The 20966-nt window shown below is 38.1% G+C and overlaps 1 long non-coding RNA gene across 1 annotated transcript in view; it reads left to right on the forward strand.

Moving 5' to 3' along the window:
* LOC108278377 (uncharacterized) overlaps positions 1-20966 on the forward strand; it is a 99033-nt gene that overhangs the window by 11170 nt on the left and 66897 nt on the right. Inside the window, exon 3 of the long non-coding RNA XR_001815322.3 lies at positions 13440-13672. This is a non-coding gene — a long non-coding RNA (uncharacterized LOC108278377). The remainder of the gene's footprint in view (positions 1-13439; positions 13673-20966) is intronic.

Here is a 20966-nt window from a genome sequence, read left to right on the forward strand (position 1 = left end):
TTACATTATTATATTCATTATCTAGTACATCAGGTAAGTAATAGCTCCAATGTGTAGCTCAGGCCCAAGTTTTTGTTGCCTGGAAAACTAACTGACTATTTTAAAAAGTGGTAGTTAAAATAATACAATAGCATAAAGTGAGATTACGTTACATGCATTAACATCTACACACATGCATGTGTGAATTCCCTGTGTAAGCCATAGTCATTATTATCTTCTCACAAAGTTTCTACTTTGCATCTTTAACAAAAATCTCAGCACATTGTTTGGCCTACCTTTTGGTTATGAGCTGTGGTGTTCTCTCATCGCATGTAAAAGATATGATTTGAGTCTGGATAGAGTTTTATTTTCTCCCCATTTTATCTCAGCAAGGATACTGAGCATTGCACTACTGGGAGAGTTATATTACAACTTTGTACTGAACTTTATTTTGCTGGGTTTAGTCAGTGGTTCCACATACTGTGCATGCCTGTTAATGCTTCTGAAAAGGTTATCTGTCGTGCAGGCTAATTACAAAAAACAATCAATAACTAATCAAGGTGTTCTTTAAGTTTAAAAGGTTTATGAGTATGTTCTTTCTTTCTCTGGTTGTTTAACCGCCAGCTGCATATCCCAGGTACCTGGGCTAGTGATTTGTCCACTCTCATATGGATTTCTTTATTAAGGCCAAGTAAAATATAAATGTCTCAGTGGATAAGTTATATATACAGTTAAAGCATATGGTTTTTCAGGGGGTATCACAGTACTGCTCAAATGACATCTGTACATTCAAGGTCATCGTGTGCAGGTGGAACATATGTCAATAATTTCAGCTGTCCCCCACCGCCCCAACTGTTAATGCAGAAGTGTGCTTAGATCTCTACTAATACTGGCTGACAATTATGGATAATTTAGAGGAAATGGATCATAATTGCACAGTACGTGCACATGTTTATTATTCCCTACTCCTGTGATTGCAGTATATAAATTACAGGTAAAGGTTAGCAATGGAGTTTAGCTTTCGGTCACTTGAGCTTCACGATAAAAGAATGTGATTTATACTCCTGGAAGCTGGTACATAATGCATTTTCTCTCTGCCTTAAACCAACACAGATTTCCCTGTAATGTAGTGTGTATCAGGCTTATTTTCTTTATTCCCTTTTGGTTGTTACCTCAAAAAATCCATTTAATCTATGACATGGGCAGTTGGTATTTGTCTAAAGGTTATAAAAAATTAAGTCATTTAAGAAATACTTTCTAAACCCAGACTGCACAGAGCGAACACTGTTTATGTCTTCTTAATCATCACCTCCACGACCCTGGAATGCTGTGGGAAGTCCCTCCTCAGATATCAGCTTCCAGTCTTAAGACCTGGCATTAAGCCTTGAATGTAAAGTGTTAGCCATGTTAAGCATAACACAGATAAATTGCCTGGAAGCCTAAAAGCACAGGTCTATGTTCATTCCCATGTTTTCTTATTTGGAGTGGACTGGATTGTACACAAATGTGTTTGAAATGTTGTTTCTTAGAAAGTCCAGTAATTCAAACTTATATAAAGTTTTATTTATATATATATATATATATATATATATATATATATATATATATATATATATATATATATATATATATATATGTATGTATGTATATTTGTGTATATATAGGTATGTGTGTGTGTGTGTGTGTGTGTGTGTATATATATATATATATATATATATATATATATATATATATATATATATATATATACACACACACACTGTAAAGAGCAGTAAACAGTAGTAAATGAAACCAAGTCAATATTTGCTGTGACAAAAAAAATGTAAATTAAAATAGTAGTCTTTGGTACAATTTGTGCAGTTTTATAAGGAAACGTTTTACTGAGCATCTTGGAGAACCAACCACAGTTCTTCTGGAGACTTTGATTGTCGCACTTGCTTCTTATTTTTGCAGCAAAATCCATCAGTCTTCATTGTGTTTTTTGACTGAAAAATGACTCTTACGCAATATGCTGCTTTCTTTAATGACAAACAGACATTTTCTGTAACATTTAATTTTGTGCTAGAAAACTAATGCTTGGGAATCTAAAATGTTTTTGGTACTGACTTGATAATATAGAAGTCATAAAATGCTAAATCTAGTGCCTAAAACTTTTGCACAGTACTCAACTCAAGAGAGAGAGCGAGAGAGATGGATAGATTCTCTATTTCATAGGGATATGAGGTAAAGATGTAAATATCCTAAAAATATTATCCTAAAATTTTCTCCCCTTAAATTCCTAGGACTCGTTACTTTCATTCCTCACTCTGTAGTCTTCATTTAGTCAGCTTTCTTGAGTATCTACTGAATAGTTTATATAATATGACTATAATAATTTATAGTTGGACTTGAAGTGGTTGAGTTTCCACTGTATTGAAGCCAAAACAATGACAATTATACTGTACTGTGTGACAACAGCATTAAATCATATTTAATCGTATGTGTGGCAGCCTAAAAAAAATTCTTCACATGGTGAAATTTCGACATTTTCTACTATATACTACATATGGCCAAATGTTTGTAGACACCTGGCCATCACACCCATATGTGGGTCTTCTCCAAACTGTTGCCACAAGTTGGAAGCACACAATTGTATCCTGTAGCGTTACAATTTCCCTTCACTGGAACTAAGGGGCCCAAACATGTTCCAGCATGACTATGCCCCTATGCACAAAGTGAGTTCCATGAAGACATTTGGAGAAAACAAATGGTTTGGTTGGAGAAAAATTCGTGTGGCTTGCACAGATCCCTGTCCTGAACACCCATGAACTGAAAAGCTGACTCTGCGCCAGGCCTCCATGTCCAACATCAGTGCCTGACCTCACTAATGAACAAATCCCCACAGCCATGTTCCAAAATCCAGTGGAAAGCCTTCCTAAAAATGGACTAACAACAAAGGTGGACTAAGTCTGTAATGGGATGTTCAACAAGCACATATGGATGTGACAGTCAAGTGTCCACAAACTTTTGACCATATAGTGTAAGTTAACCTGAAGTAACGTTAGCATTTTAAAGTCTGATTATGCCTAAAAGTGAAAAGGGAGAAAATTACATTTAAAGATTCCAATATTATAATATTATATATCTGATATCAAACTGAACTGATTAAGTATGGCCATTTTGCTACAGCAGGTAGCTATCCACCAACTTCATCAATGCATGACATTCACTGTGTGAGTATAGTGCATTTAGCTAGCAAGGTTTTAGATATCTTTAGCCAGACTGACTGCTTTTACAACCATGTTTGTGAAACTGATTCCTTTCGGAACATAATCATTGCAGGAAGATAGCCTAGGCAAGATTAAAAAGCAAATAAAAACATTTTTGTAATATTTTGCTAAAGTATGTTAATTTTAAAAAATTGACGTGTAAAAGTATGTTATAGACAGAAAAAACTTTTTTTTTTTGCTCTATTTTGGCTAAATTCACACAGTGACATCTGATGGGTTTTCCCAGACTACCACACAAACCTCTGACATAAAATGTTTAGCTTTATTGTGAACTTGTGTACAAACTCAGTGTAGAGATGCATTTGTCAATATTGCAATAACAAAACTGCAATAACCACAATTTATAGCCAGCTGTCTTACAAAGCACAGAAAGAAGAATATTAGTTGCTTAGCCTTTGTCAATGGCTCTATTTATAGCCTTTCAGCAATTCTGCTGCAAAATGTAAACTTCTGCAGCTGTAAAGCCATCATTTGCAAGTATGAGTAAGATCATTCCCTTATCATACCACCCACTTACACTCTATAGATTCATAGACAGATAGGACACACTTGACAAGTCTTTAATAGGTCTCTTCTCTGCCTGGCCCGAGTTTGGATGGCAGACTGTAGTGACTGGCTGACACCCATGGGATAAATATGAAAGTCATTATATAGGAGCACATACTGTGTCTTTGGTCAGAGAACAAATATACCATGCAATATATCTGCATCAGCAGAACCCCCTTTCTCTTCATATAGTGTGATTGGTCAAAGGAGCTTTCTCCACCATTTCTCCATTTGAGACAGTAATTTAATTTGCTTGCGTACTGTATTGAGCAAACAGGGGTTGGGGTGATGGGGGTAGGGGTACATGGCTCTCAGAACACTAGCAGCTTCTGGGGAGGATGCTTGCCTCTGATGGAGGACCATTTATTTATTCTTTTTCTCCCTCTAGCCTCAGAAAGTTGGCCATGCTCCAGTCATCACAGATCTTGTTTGTTTTGTCATGGGGTGTGATGGCTGAATGTGTCTCGGAGGGAGCTGAGGAATGACTGCAGCTCTCCCCAAGGCTGGGCCCCTCCACAGCTGCTCTCAACACTATTCCATACCACAACTCAGCTGCGCGTGGATACATACCTCACACGGGCATACCACAGTGTTACCCCATAAAAGAAAAAAAAAAAAAGATTTACGTTTTCATTATTTTCAAAAGAGCATTTCTAACATATGAGAAAGTACATTTATATTAATGCGTGTCTAAGCAAATAGTATATTTGTGTGTGTGTGTGTGTGTGTGTGTGTATGTGATGCCCTGCGTTGGACTAGTGTCCCATCCAGGGTGTATTTCTGCCTCTCAGTCTATTGCTTTATGACAGATAATTATTTTAATCTTTGTGATTTTTTGTTTGTTTGTTTGTTTTGCCAAACTGGGCATCCCCCTCTATTCTCTTCGCCATTACATCTCATTTTTTTGAAACTTTTGTATTATTTGACTAATATAAGTGATGGGCACGTGGGCCAGTGCTTTAAGGCCCTGTTTACACTAGTGCGTTTTCGTTTTAAAATGACGTTTTAAAACGAAAACGATCCTCGTCCACACTGGCATTTCTGCTGTGTTTCAGAAACGATCTTCGTCCACACTACATGACCGAATATACATGTCACATGACCATTCATGCACACTTAGCATACAGGTGTAAACAGGAAGTTGGTTACTAGTCACCAGCAGGCACAACAAACCGGTGTTCCCTGTAGGGCTTACGCCACTTGAAATAAGATTTGTTGCCGATTGCTCTAATCATAGCTCACCTCTTGCGCATGTAGGCAGCTGCACTATTATAAAATACAGAATTTAATAGCACAATGGCTGTTAAGAATGACAACGAAGCCAGCAAAGCTTGCGGTTCAGTCTCTGTCTTGTTGTGTATACGATCAAGGTAGCGTAATGGTCATATGGTAGGGGCTTGACAAATCAGGGAAGGACACGTAATGACCCAGAAGACCCAATCAGGGGGCGAATGTGGGAAGCCACGTCTTCGTTTTCAAAAGACTGCGTTTTGGTCTGTTTACACTGAAATGCGAGCATGGAGTTTTCAAACTAAAACGGGGTCTTCAGTGTTTCCAAAAGTCTCCGTTTTTGAGGGTCGAAAACGCCGGAGTAGTGTAGACGACAGGCGTAACCGTAGAAAAAGTTTTGAGTTTTAAAACGAGAACGCACTAGTGTAAACAGTGCCTAAGTCTTGGCCTATTGGCATGCATCACCATATTCTCCTCCTCTTCACCTACTTTCTTATACTGCCTTGTAAAGCTGCAAGAACTTGTGTTTTATAACATGCTCTGGTCAACTAAGTTACTTCATGGCAGCAAGGAGGATCAGGGTAATTGCTCCTGCACATGAATTTGGGGACAGTAAATAACCAGGAATGTTTATACTTCAGTCACCATAGGCTTCCCACAAATTTCATTGGTCACGTGTCTCTATCTATGGTTATGGTTTGAAGTTAAGACATCTACTGTACCATCCAGAACCATAAAATGCAATCAAACATTGATGTGAATGTGTGTAATATGCAGTAGATAATCAGCAAAATTCAATAATAAAATCAATTAGAAATAAATTTCATTATGAATTAGTTGAAATGTGGTATGGATGTCACCTCACTCAGATAGAAAATGCATTTGATGGAAATGGCAGCAAAACCTTGTCTACAGTATGGGAATTCTTTACATTACACTATGCTGTTGGCCTAATGACAACTTGTGTTGTCATGGGAATAATATTTCTATTCAGTCATTTGTGTGAATGTGAGAAACAGTAGAAGAGCAATGTACCAGGTTGAACCATACTTGTTAATTGCCATGTATTCTTTTCAGTTGGCATACCTTGTCCTGTTTTCTATCTGTATTGCACATTCATTGCTATATTTATCAATCCTTCCTACCCTATCAGACATTATCATATTTTGATACACTACAGGTCCCTCCAAAAGTATTGGAACAGCAAGGCCAATTCTACTGTTTACGCTATACATTGAATACATGTACATCTGAGATCCAAAGATGAATATGAGATGATGGATCAGAATTTCAGCTTTCATTTCCTCATATGTACACCTAGATGTGTTAAACAATTTAGAACATGGCACCTTTTGTTTGAATCCAACCATTATTTAAGTGATCAAAAATACTGGGATATGTGACTGATAGGTGTTTCTTGCTGCCCAGGTGTACCCTGGTAAATTGATTGTTTGAATAATTAATAGCTCTGAATGCCATCTGTGAAGACTGCATTTGTTGTTAAAAAGGATAAACCAACATGAAGATGAAGAGAGCTGTCTATGGGAGAAAAGAAAGCCATTTGAAGCTGATAAAAGAGGGAAAATCTATCAGAACCATTGCACAAGCACTGGCACATCCTAAACAACAATTTAGTTGTACTAACAACCAAATATGGAACAGGTCAGTCAACAACAGCGGTTGATGACAGAAACATTGTAAGAGCTATAAAGAAAAACCCCCAAAAACAGTGAGTGACACCACCAACAACCTACAAGTGCAGAAATATAGAGGCCATACCACAAGATACAAACCACTCATGAGCAGTAAGAATCAGAAAGCCGGATTGGACTTTCCAAAAAATGAACCACAAAAGCTCCGAAACCAAGATTAACCTATACCAAAGTGATGGAAAGTCCAAAGTGTGGAGAAAGAGTGACTCTGCTCATCCAAAACATAGAAACTTATCAGTCATGCATGGTGGAGGTAGTGTCATAGCTTGGGCTTGCACGGCTGCTTCTGGAATGGGCTCACTAATCTTTAATGATGATGTAACTCATGATTGTAGCAGCAGAATGAATTCTACAGAAACAGTGTCTACAGAAACAGTGTGTTCCAATTTAAATAGAAATTCATCCAATCTAATTGGGATTGCAATCCAATCTTTTGCTCATCTAAAAATTTAGTTGACTGCCACCAAAGAATAAAAGTTGTTTAACACATCTAGATGTCAATATCAGGAAATGAAAGCTGAAATTCTGATCTATCTGCTCATATTCATCTTTTGATCTCAACCCCAAATTTCTTCACTGTATATCGAAAACAATAGAATTGGCCTTGCTGTTCCAATACTTTCAGAATGTCAGGTGAGGAGGCCTTGGGCACAATCAGTGCTCCAGTTCATCCCAAAGGTGTTCACTGGGGTTGAGATCAGGGCTCTGTGCAGGCTACTCGAGTTCTTCCACTCCAACCTTGGCAAACCATGTCTTTATGAGCCTCGATTTGTGCACAGGGGTATTGTCATGCTGGAACAGGTTTGGACCTCTTTCTTCCATTGAAGGGAAATCTTAGTTACAGCATACAAAGACATCCAATACAATTGTTTGCTTCCAACTTTGTGGCAACAGCTTGGGGAAGGCCCACATATCGGTGTGATGATCAGGTGTCCACAAACGTTTGGCCATATAATGTATGTTATTTTTAATACAATGTTTGTGCAGAGTTATCAAGTCTCCATCTGCCTTTGGTTCACATTGGAATTGGTCCCAAGTAGAGTTGATTCACTGATTCCAGGCATTGAAAACTAAGAGTCAACCCCAAGTCTATGGAGTCGATTCCACACACACCGAAAATGATTCATCTTGCGTTCACACTGCAAACAAAATTAATTTGTGACAGCCATATATTTATTTTGCCTTTATTTTTAAATTTTCTGGTTGGAATTTAACAAATCTGGGCTAGAAAGGCAGGTAAGACATAGTCTGAAGAATGCGTGTGGAACCAGTAAAAAAAAAAAATGGAATGCTGTGCACCATTATATTTTATATTGGTGCCGTATTAATAGATGTGCATAGAGGCGGAGATGAGTCCCACACCCCATGCTGCTTTGTCTTGCCCCTGAGTGATGAACTCTGAAAGCTGAATCAACAGCATGATATTTACCAAAGACTGGGCTCCTCCTGTTTTCTGGATCAGGTATCTTTGTGCACCACAGACCCCTGGCTTATGTGAGGACATGTGCATGCAGATGTTCTCTGACCACCAAGGACACAGGTATCAGCTCCTCTGAAGTTAAGGCTTGGTTGTTTGGACTTTTTGCTAGCTTTTGCTTGCTGTAATCATTCCTACTTCCTTCATCCTGCCACTTGTCTGAACACATGGGCACTGCTCCAGATTAAGGTTCATCAGGCAATGCTTGGCATATGATCCAAAGAGGAAAAAGAGCTGTCCTAGCAGAGGAGACTGCAGCAACTCTCTCTCCCAGGCACCAGGGAGAGCGTACGTGGGGCTGTTTTACTGCAATCATCTGTCATCAGTAGATTAGTGCCAGAAACCAGGTGTACAGCAAGTCCTGACTGGTGCTAGGATACAGTGGAACATTCCCAGATGTCAATCGTGCAGTGAAAGTGATGCTTCAGCAAAATGGCTGCTCTGGCTTGGTCACTTCCTGTTCAAAAAGAGGCTAACCAAAGTTGATATTGGCAATCCAAGCTAGACATAAATCATCTTTTATTGTTTTCCTTGTGTGAATCCAGAGCAATTGTATAACATCAGATCAGCTCTGGCAGTTCTAGCACACATTATAATTATTCTTAAATGTGACTAAGCACAATGATTCACCCAAGATCGGAGATGCCATTTAAATTTTTTGTAATTTTTGACTTATTGTAATTAACGTACTATTGAAGAGGGCTTTTGACTAGGGATGTGCACAGATATTTTTATGGCTGGTTCAGTGTGGAAACTCGGCATGTCTATATTTAATATATTTAATTAAATCTTGACACGTCTATCTGATCTACCCAAGTTCTAAAATGAATTAAAACCAAGTTATAAATATTCTTGATCAGAAGGCTGGAAAATGGTTCAGTTTAATACCTCATTTTGAAGTAAGTATTGCAAAAGCAAAACCTATTGGACCATCACTGAATATGTGTTAATAGTTAATTTTATTTTATTTCAAGTTTTCACCTTTTATAGCATTTTTGAAGCTATCGGCATGTTTATTTGCATCCACCTTGGCTACACACACCTGAGATTTTTTTTCTCCTCTCCTTATTTACATTTGGACTGTAGTCTGCTGAATATTTTCTTTAATTGACCCACTGCTGCAACACTTAAATGCACTTTAAACGCCTAAATTAGGGCATGGTTAATAAAAATTGGTTGTATATGATGTAAATTGGGACATCTCGTAAGCATTTCACATCTAAATATGGGGCTAGTGGATGGGAGCTTAAATTCACACAGCTGAAGCTGATTTGTCATTTCAATGTCATAAGTCAGTTTCAGATCAAATCAGATAAGTTCGTATCAGTTTGTCTGTCATTCAAAACAGTCCTACAGAATCTTCAGAAATCTGATAATTATCAAATTAAGTATTTGAATTCACTTACCCTTTCTTTGAAACATTATGCAGATCCATTGCAATTGTATTGTTTAATGGAATTATATAATTATAAGTCTTATAATATAATTATGATAATAATTATTATAATATTTCTAATTTTTAATGAAATGTGAGTAAACCACTTCCACATACAATAAAGCCAATGACAAATATTTGTTGATGATTTCACAGTGTCATACCTTGCAGTACCAAAAATCTCATACATTCAAATGTATAAAGGATATGATGGTGTGTGCTGTTATTGTCAAATAATCCAAGATGGGGTTGTGTGATACAGCTCAATGCAAAGAGTTACTGTTACCAGCCAGAAGTTGTAGATTATTTCCCTTTAACAGCACATCCTGAAGTGTTTTATTATCTTATACCACAGTATTTGCCAACAAGTGTCTTTTTTTTAAAAAATTTAATACTGAATGACATGTCATGCTTTTTAACCTTTAACCAGTTACATTTAATATTGTGGAACCTCTGCAAGACGTTAGTTCATGTTATCATTTATGCTATAGTAGCGATAAACAGTGGTTCCCTCAACTGCCTCTTATGCAGCTTGTCATGGTACAGAGAAACCGCAAGCACTAAATCCTCTGTAATGAATATTACTGACTGTTACAAGCTTTCCTTATAGAAAGCTACAGCAGGGCAGTGGCAAAGACATTAGCCTACTGATCGGAAGGTTTTGTGTTCAAATCCCAGCACTACCAACTTCTACTGCTGGGCCTTAGAGTAAGGCCCTTAACCCTCAACTGCTCAATTGTATAAATGGAAGTTGCTCTGGATAAGGGTGTCTGCCAAATGTTGATTATTATACGTTTTTCTATGTTAAGTAATGAATGTTTTTTTAAATCCTTTTAGTATTACCATTTGAATATGTAGATTGTCTGCTATAAAAGTAATTGTGAACGAGCTGTTATGATAGAAATGATTAAAATCTAGTATTAGTGGATCTTAGTATTTGAGTAGTATTAGAATAGAATAGAATTTAAACCTATCATATTAATTACAGCAGGAGCTACAGTCAGCGCAGTTAGAGAAAATGAATCATCACCTTCTGACCGCCAATCAGAATCAAGAATTCAATATCACTGTGGTTGAACTAAAATATTTGCTTTCTGAGCAGTTTGAAGGTGCTCCTATGTTTTTGTTTGTGAAACAATGTAAAAAAAAAAAAAAAAAAAAAAAAACAGTTTCTAAAATGGTGTCTTATCAGATATTCTATTAAAAGGAAAGAAGGAATTGACTTTCCTTGGCCATTGTAAATAGCAATTGTGTTTGCATATGGCTACATCCCTTCCCAGACAAGAAAGGAAGTTCAGGGTCAAGGCACAGGGTTCGCTGCTTGTATGCCCTTGGAGCATTTGGGGGGTCAAGAGCCAAGCTGTTACTCTGTGGTTCTACCTGTGTCTCAGCTATTCCTCTTCCTCTCCACTGCTGCCCCTCTTTGTATTTTATTAATTAAGAAAAGTTGCTTCACTGACCTACCTAACCAATATTAAGCTTATTTACCAGTGTTTATGTATGTTGTTGTGTGGCTAACTGAAAAGGGTTTCATTAGCAAGGTAATTAGGTTAAGTAAATATCTAGATATGTAAGCAAGGTCATGTGTTGATTATCGTCTTCCTCTGTAAGTCAGTAAGATGTTATAAAGAGCTAGTTTATAATCTTATCTATTGTCAGGTAATCCAAGTAATTTCATTTCTTCCATACATCTTTAAATTTTTTATTAGGTACTTTAATGAGTAAAAATACTGACTGCTAACCTGCAGCAATGAAAAGTATAGACAACTAACAGATGATTAACATTTTGGAATGTTAACCTAATGAGATTAATATTTACATTAAAGTAGGGAAGTGGGCTGTGGGTTTTGGTGGCACAATTACATGTTTTCTTGTCATTATTTGAATGTGGGGTGACAGATGCCTAACTAAGCGTATGGGATTTCTTTGTGTATGTGTGTATTTGCTTGTGTAGAAGCCCTAGTGTGTGATTGATGCTTGCACACACTGTGCTGCAGACAGCCTGCCACAGTTTCAGACATTCTTATTACTCATTCCCTCCACTTCTGGAGAAAAGCATCAGACCCTAAAAGAAATCCTTCACCAGCACTGCTGAAAAATCCACTTCACACATTACAAATGGGCAGCAGTCAGAGAGGTCTTAGTAATTGCTTCTGTTGGATAAAGAATGTTATGTTCGAGCTGCTCTGGTCACATCGCACTGGCAGGCTATTGTTGTCATGCTAATCACTGCAGGTATTTTGACACCACTGGTCAAGGACAGCAGAGAGACATGGTGTGTGTGTTTTTATATATATATATATATATATATATATATATATATATATATATATATATATATATATATATATATATAATGTGTGTGTGTGTATATATATATATATATAATGTGTATTATACCTATTACAAACTGATTTTGTGATAAGGTTTATAATTCTGGTGTATTGCAGACCCAAATGGCCACGTAAAGAACATGAATAATCTTGTTATAAGTTTATAATAGTTTGCAAAGCACAGGCCATTACATACAAAAAACTGACTTAAACGCAACACGTCAAACCTTGAGACAGATGAGCTACAACAGCAGATGACCATATCAGGTTCTACTCGGGTCAGCCAAGAATATGAACCTGTGGCTACAGTGGACACAGCTTAACCAAAACTGGACAGATGAAGATTGGAAAAATTGTTGATGTTTTTCTAGTCTTCCACTGACCAGGTTCTGTGAGCCTGTGCCAGATGTAAAAAGTGGTTATTTGAATTAATGTGTCTGTCCTGTCAGCCAGTCTCCTCTGACTTCTCTCATCAACAAGACACTTTAACCTGCAGAACTGCTGCTCATTGGTTGTTTTTTGTCATTCTGTAAACTCTACAGGCTGTTTTTTTTGTTTGTTTGTTTGTTTTTCTGAAATGTTTTTACCAACATTTACAATTTTACTAACGAACATTTGTTGTGCACTGATATTACAAAACACACATCCAGTTTGTTTGGCAGGTAGAATTAAAAATACGTACATACATATATATATATATATATATATATATATATTTCTGTTTATGCTGATGGCTCAGCACAAGTTTTTATTATAGCAACCAGTAATCATTCTTAAGCCCTAATCGTTTGCATAATTATCATTTGACAATGATATGTTTATAGGAAAATTGCAGATTATTTTTGTACTCAAAAATACTCAGGAGCTTTACAGATGCAGTTTTGCCAACAAGCCTGCTCTTATTGTAATGTGTTTCTTTTAGTTACTGTGCTTTTCTTACATTTCTGTCCTGTTATGCAAGTGTGTTTCCTCTTGGTTTTCTGTCTCACCTCAACCGTTTCAACGTGGCAGCTCTCCGTTCCTTGTCTATCTCTCGGCACACTAAATGTGTGAGACAGTAACACTAACAAACTATTACCGGACTTGATTTCAAAAGAGAAGAGAGAAATGAGTTCCACTTTCTTTCCTCTTCTTTCTCCCACGCTTGATGGTATTTTCTGACAAGCCTGAACTGATTGGTGTGAGAATTCTTAATGAGCCTAAATGTCTGCACAAAACCGTCATATTTTCTTTTTAATTGGTGTTGTAGTGATGTTGACACCGCACACACAGTCAGAAGGAAGTGTATGAATATGATGAAATATATGATGAGTATGCACACACTTATTAATGGACTCAAAAGTATGAAGTACCCACCCCACACACACACACACACACACACACACACACACACACACACACACACACACACACACACACACACGTTGCCACTTCTTATACTTACTTTTCCACTTGCAGGTGCTGATGGGGATGAAGGGTGGGGGGAGTTAGAAAGTCATTGTGCTGCAACTGTGTACAGAAGCAGGAGGGATTCATAAAGCACAGTAGAGACAACAACCAAAAACCCCCAGCAGCTGCCTCTGCACCAACCTGCTTCTCTCTGACAGTACAGCGAGTCCGGACCTGACCAAGCGGGAGCACGGCAGGAAACTTAGAAAGAGAAGAACCAGAGAAGAGCGGTAACAACCAATGTAGGTTTCTTCCTGTCTGGAGCTGCTGTCTAGCTTTAGCTATTTTTCTCTCTCTCTTTTAAGAATGCTCTCGTTCTCTCTCTCTGTCTCTCTGTCTCTCTCTCTCGGTAAAACTTCATGGATTACTACAAAAGAGAGAAGGGAAAAAAATTTAAAATAAGACAAAAAGAAAAAATTGAGAGACAGGACAAAAGGTGAGCACGGTCGGTCGATCTTGCCCCCCAATTTCCATTCATCTTCTTTTCTTTGCTATCACTTGCCCCTTTTCTTCTTTTCTCGCACTCTCCCTCCACACTTGCCTTTGTCCACGTTTACTCTGTCTGTCTTCTTGGCTGAATGCGGGTGTCATGGTGAGGGAACCGAAGTTCTAGGCGTTGGGCTCAGCGCAGGGGTGCAGAGGGAGGAGGACATCCATTTTCAAAGCCATGGCTAGCTATTGTGTTAAAGCAGTCTGTCAATATGAGGGGAAAAGCCTGCCATACAAGGCCTCCGAGGAACCGCTGAGTCCAGCACAGAGATGGACAAGGCGGAGAGAGAGAGAGCTGCTGTCCTGCTGAGGTGTCTCTTATCCAGAGCTCACTCTGCACTATGCTTTCCGTCCTCCGTTATCCCATCCATTAGTTACATCTCTCTCTGCACTCCACTGATAGTTCATTCAGCTTCTGGGCTCCGGGCATATTATTACTGTGTTTTAACACACCTTATTTGTAAGTGCCTTTATTTATTAGCAATTTCCCCTCCCATTAATACACCGCTTTAACCTGAAAAGCATGACGTGATTATCTTATCTGCTGTAAAAAAGAGATCAGCAAAAAATATCAGCATATCACAGTCTGATTAAGTCAGATGCATTTAATGTGAAAGGAATTAATTTATATTTGTGACTAGTAAAGTAAAAAAAAAAAAGTAGGGATGGAGTACTCTTAAAACTTCTGTAGTTTACAACAAGTATAAAGCATCTTGATATTATAGTGTTATTCAGATTCTCAAATTTCTTTCATATTAAATTTTTATTTTTATTTTTTTTTACACAAAGAGGGTTTTGCAAATAGCACTCTAAGCTATACTTAAAAGTAGAGACTAATCGAGTGTTTTATTTTAATGCTGTGACAGTAGTAAAATTAATGTCTTTTTTTCTAGTTCCATGAAACCTGTTTAGATATCAATGAATTGACCGTTAAAATAAAGCATTGCTGCACTCACTGAATCCACAGTAAATGTAACTTAATCAGTCTTGTAATATCAAGTATCAGTAATTTGAACTTTTTTTTTCTTTTTTTTTTACATCTATATCACATCCATGTGTGTAACTAAACAATAAAATAAAAAACGCAACTTTACATTATCAAGAAGTAGTAACATGCAACCAGTTGAATGCTTGCCAGTCCATTCTATCCAACATTGGTGAAGTGCCAGAAAATGGTCGGGGGGAAAAAAAAGAATGTAAGAGAAATCCTGTACAACATTTAAAAGCTGAGAGGACTTCCTCCCCCCACCCCACCCCGGCTCCATTTCCTGTCCATGGCTGGACTTCAGAGCATGACACTTGAGCACCTTCAGAGACGCAGAGTAGACTCAGAGTGACACACAACTCCGGGTTTTTGCAGCTGAGATGAACTCATTGACTTCTTTAAAAAAAAAAAAAAAAAAAAAAAACACTGGCTGGAATGTGTATGAAGTGTTAATTGGACTAACACACTTGAGACTGCTGTTGTTAGATTATTTCTGTCCTTCAGTCTCTCCGCTCTGAATTTCTGGTAATCTTAATAAACAATTGTACAGGGATATGTAATGTGATTTACCTGTAGTGTTTATTTCGATTACAGGGACTGTAGAATCCAATGTCTTCATCTCTGCTGCTTTAGTGAGTAGAGAGTCAAAGTATTAATTATGACTGAGTGAGATGTTTTGGGGTTTTTTGTTTTTTGTTTTTTTGGTGTTTATTAGTCCTTTCAAACCATATATCAATTATTTATTCAGGGAACAATCTTAAGTGCACTTTCATTGTGTACCACTATTTCTTACCAACCTTGCCATTCCATGAGTATGATGTCATTTAAATTTATTTTTCACTTCTGCATATAGGTAAAAGCCTAAAGCTTAAATTGGAATAAAAGCAGAAACGTCCAAGTCCTCAGTAGATAAAGGTTTCTAAATAGCAGTACTAATAGTGTTGAATTGACAGTATTTTTATATTATGTGCAGTGTTATTCTTGTGGTTTAATTCGATCTAATTGACCAATCTAAAATTCAATCTTTCTGCATTGTAAAACTAAGAAAATTATTTTATGCTACATACAGTATGTCTTCTCTTTTACTGTATGTATTGTGTAGTTCTCCTATTTGAACAGGAGGGGGAAGAAACTGTACATCTTTGCTCGGAAGCTCGTTCTGGTGGCTGCAGTGTTATACCTCAGCCCCTCTGTATTGTGTATAAGATACATTTGTTACACATTTATGACATTCAGTACTGTGCATAACAGATATTGTAAGGTGCTGGTGCTTTATAATAAAAAAAAAAATTTAGAGTAGCATTTTATTATGCGTATGCATATTGTTGACCAAGACGAAATCAGTTGTAGTATTTTGTGTTTTTTTGTTTTGTTTTGTTTTGTTTTGTTTTTTACAGAAACTGAAACAATATTCCTATAATATTCCTTTTCTGTCTATAATTTAAAACATTATACAATTCACACTTGATGAGCAGGTGGATTATACATATACACAATATACATATAACCAAAAAATACAATAACATTTGCCTTCTTTTACATTTTCAAAATAAATGCTAGAGATTTTGCAGTCATATTATAGAAGGCATTTTTCACAGCAGATCGAGTACGTATCATAATTCATAATAAATTGTGTATACAGTATACCTACTGTAATTGGCATAAAATCCAATTCTACAGTATTGTTTTTTTCTTCTTTGAGCACAGAAATCCCAGACAAGGTTTTGAGTAGTTATAAAAGATTTGTATAACTACAGTAACATTGTTAATTTTTTTTTTGTATTTGATTTGTTACAAACTGATTAATTTTCACATTTAAAATACCAAATTTAAAATTGTGAACAATTATCAGACTCTTGTTTTGAATTTGTATTCAAATATTGATTAGAATCTGTACAAAAGAAGGATGAGTAATTGTTCCAGCTGGAAAAACACATATTGTGAGTCAGAACACCTTCTAATCTTTTAATATAAGCTGAATTTCCAGTCCTCCTCAGGGAAATAAAGCGAACATCAGATTACGTGATCTGTACTACTCATGCTCTTTTCTCTGGAGCTGTTAACACATTTAGAACAGTAATATAAATTAAATGCAAGCCAAATCCTGAAAGAGGATTAGGATTGTTGACCATGCGGCTGTTGTATTCTGTATCTACTCCCCTAACCACCACCTATGTGATCAGGCAGTGAATGAATAAGTGCTGAGGTCTAGCTGTGCCGTAGAAGGCCTCCCAACCGCACATGGTTTGTGTAGTGCGGCTTGGAGCTGATTTGTTTCCCTTCCTGTAAGGCCCTCATACACCCCCTTGCTGACTCCCTATTTCTCCGAGCAGTGTAAACACACAGCTTCAGAGGAATGTTGGACTCTCTGACCTCATGGCAAGCACTCGGATGTAGTTCACTCAGTTCAGCTTGGCCGCGGTGTGCTCGGGACGAGAGAGCGCACATCCCGCTCTGCTCTGGCACATTTCTTCTTGCTCCTGCTGCTACCACCGCCGCCATTGTGCTCCTCTCAGGCTATGTCTGTCTGTCCCTTCTGTGTGTGTTTGTGTGTGTGTGTGTGTGTGTCTCTCTCTCTCTCTCTCGCTCTCTCTCTCATTCTCAGTGTCTACTCTCTTACTCATTCAGCGTCAGTCTCTTCCTCTGCTGACACTGTTACATAGGCTTTAACAGGAATACTACAAATGCATTACATCTGTGTTTCCCACAGTGCCGTGCAATTAGTCAGTTGTGCTGAATGTAGTCCACCCTTCCCCCAGTCTTTCTGGGCGATTGCATTCTGTATGGGCACTCTTAGGGGTCTAGAACAGGCAGAATCTCTAAGTAGCTTTCCGGACAGTGGCCCACAGATAGGTGTGGATAGGCTAAAGATAGATCAAAGCAGACAGCATCTGTCAGTTTGTGTAAAGGCAGTGTAAAATGAACGTTTGACCTCCTCCCTCCCGTGCCGGTTTGAGCTCTGCCATTTTTAGCGTACATAGAAGAGTCACACTTATAAACCCCACGCCATAGTCTATCAAACCTACTCTTTCTGGAGGACAGGAGCTGCTGTTAGTGTCATTGGGGATAACACGACTTGGTCTTTAACCTCACACACACATGCACCTGAACTCGGTGCTGGCCCAGTTTTCCACCAGCCATCATCTCTTGTTTTATTTTCAGAAACCTGCATTTGCAATCAGCAGTGCGACTGCATAGTCTGGATGCATATTTCAGTGGTAGTGTTGCATTCCTGAACACAGCACACTGCTAGAGGGAGATGCTGTGGATACACCTTTGCTTTTACTGGAGCTCTTATTGTCTTGCTGTTCCAGTTGCTTCTGTGTGGGAATAATTCAGGGTTGGGTTGGAGGGGTGGTGGGAGTGGGAGGTGGTTTGATGCCCGCTCCAGGAGACCTAATTAAACCAAAGGCAGCCACAGACTTTGGTGGGGGTGCAGATAGTACTGAGGAATTTCACCTGAACAAAGACTCCGCTTGTGCTGGCTGTCCACCAAGAGCTTGATCTGCACAAGCTGTAATTTTGGGAGAAAGGAGACACTGTTTGACCAAAGGCTGGAGTCCTTTACGGTCATCATTTAGATCATTTAGGAGTCTCTCCAACGAACTCCACTCCAGTTTATTTGTTTGTTCTGGTCCTCTCTATAGTATAATTATGGCTTCCTCAGCAAAATTATGACATGAAATATTATTTTCAAATAGTATCTGGTGTACTCAAATAACAGGCCAGTCTTAAGTGTTTTCATTAAATGGCGCTAAATAAAAGCACAAGATTGTGGCCCGGGCTGTGGGCTCTGCGTCTCCCTCTATTGGTCACTGGCCGTTAGTGCAAAGAGTTAACTAGTTAATGCATACAAGTCATATGAAACGCCAATTTCACACCTCTTTCCATGCAATAGATTTGACACAGCAGGAAGTCCATACCCATTCATTACAGCTGAAATGTTTCTGTTGATTTATATTTATTACAGATAGCATTTGAGAAGGGAAACAACAAAGTTCATAGTGATGCAAGTACAAGTGAAAGTGTTACGGTGTTTCATCAAAACGGATAATGCACAGATTAATTAAATATATGCTAATTAAGAATAAACCTTAAATACCCATGGCGAATTACAGGTGTGAAATGATTCATGAATGATTAATGAGTTCTCCATGATGAGCACCTCAGAGACACAGACGCTCAGTGTTGTAATGAATCCAGTCCTGGTCAGTGGTGTGAGACCCCCTCCCTCTTATTGCAGTACTTCTTGTTTGGTGACACGGCACAGCGTAAAAGAACATTGCGAGTAAGACTGATGGCGAGGAAAAGAGAAACAGATGGCTGCAAATATCAACTGCTAAATTATTCATCAGTGCTCCTGCTTTGGGATAGATAGCGCAGAGAGAGGGAGAGAGAGAGAGAGAAAGAGTCTGCTTCTCTAGTGCAATCACGAGTGTGTACCAGTGATGTATTGGTCAGAATGTAAAATATTTTCTGAAGTATTTCAGTAGCAACCATTAAATGGTATCACTTTTTTCTGCCATGGTATAGCTTAGAAGGACAGAGCTTTCCTAAATGAGAGGTGTCTCATTACCTTATTACATACTACCTGCAGACTTCACATTTGAACGATTTGTCATTTAACATAACTGACATGTGAAGCACACACTTGTTGTCTCTGTCTTTTTTCTCGCTCAATGCTGTCACACACAGACACATACTCTCCCCCGTAGAAAGCTCTGGGGAAATAGAACAGAGGAAACTACGTGCCTTCACCAAGCAAGGGCTGTCTGGTGTCATGGCAACTGGTGCAGATTGACCCCACCCTCTTCCATCAGCTTGAGAGGGAAAATAAGAGGCAGAAGAGAGAAAGTAAAAGAGGGATGAAAGTGGCAGAGAACAGCAGCGATTCAGGCGTGGACAGAGATGGTCTGAAGGTGTACTGTATGTGAACAAATTCTCGCTAATATTTATTTGGGTCATGAATGAGGCAATGCGGTGAAGTACATATTACATATACTACAATAGAAATAGAGTTCTCAAGAAGAGAACAAATCAAGAGAGTGAGAGCATAGTATAGTAGTTTATGTCAATTTTTTTCATTGTAAATTTCAGATAAAATACTTAAGCAACTCTCATACTGCAACACATACATGTGCAAGTTTTGGTTTGATGTGAATTAATCTGATGTCCCAAGCTATAACAAACACCCAGTTGAAACCCTGCATGCCAAATTCTGTAAACATTTCCTCAAAATGCAGAGGAAAAACACTGAAAAGGCTATATTAGGACAATACTATCTACTATTCAGTATTCAAAATAGAGTGAAAATGAATTTGAAAATATTAACAAACTAGCAACACCAATTTATTTTATTATAAATCACTGACCAGCCAGTCAGTTGGATTTTTGCCTCAGCAATAATAGATAGATGGATAGAGAGAGAGAGAGAGAGAGAGAGAGAGAGAGAGATTATTTAACAGAATTGCTGTTAAAAACCAAAACAAACTCCAATACTGTCTGGTTTGTGAGCTCTTTCCACTTATCTAGGACAACCAGTGAAGCAATTCCTCAAAGACCTGCTTAAAATAAAATTATTAAAATGTCAGGTGTTTTTTCTCATCTGTATGGATATATTAACTGGTCTGACCAGAATATAACTAGCAGCATTTATCCCAATAAAGCGTTGTTGAATTGAATTGAGAATGAGAGAAAGCAGAGGCGATTGTACGAAAATGGATTTCAGAGAGAGAGGGAGAGAGAGAGAGAGAGAGAGAGGGGGGGCAAATTGGATACTAGTTCATCTAAGGACACAGGGGAAAAAAAAAAAGATGGCTTTTGCTGCCATCTCTAATGGCTGTCTGATTACTACACAGAGGAAGCAGAGACAGTGAATGAACACTGCAGTAGCCTTCCCTGGTACAGCATGGCCCCAGTGCACAAGACATATTGCAGAAAATAGCCAGCCCTCTTTAATAACCCAGCCCAAACACAACCCCCCCCAACGCACACACATTATCTTTGAATACTGTGTAATAATATGTATTATGTACACTGTTTGGCAGACACTTTGTCTTGTA

The sequence above is a fragment of the Ictalurus punctatus genome, chromosome 17, assembly GCF_001660625.3.
Source record: "Ictalurus punctatus breed USDA103 chromosome 17, Coco_2.0, whole genome shotgun sequence".
Classification (NCBI taxonomy): Eukaryota; Metazoa; Chordata; class Actinopteri; order Siluriformes; family Ictaluridae; genus Ictalurus; species Ictalurus punctatus.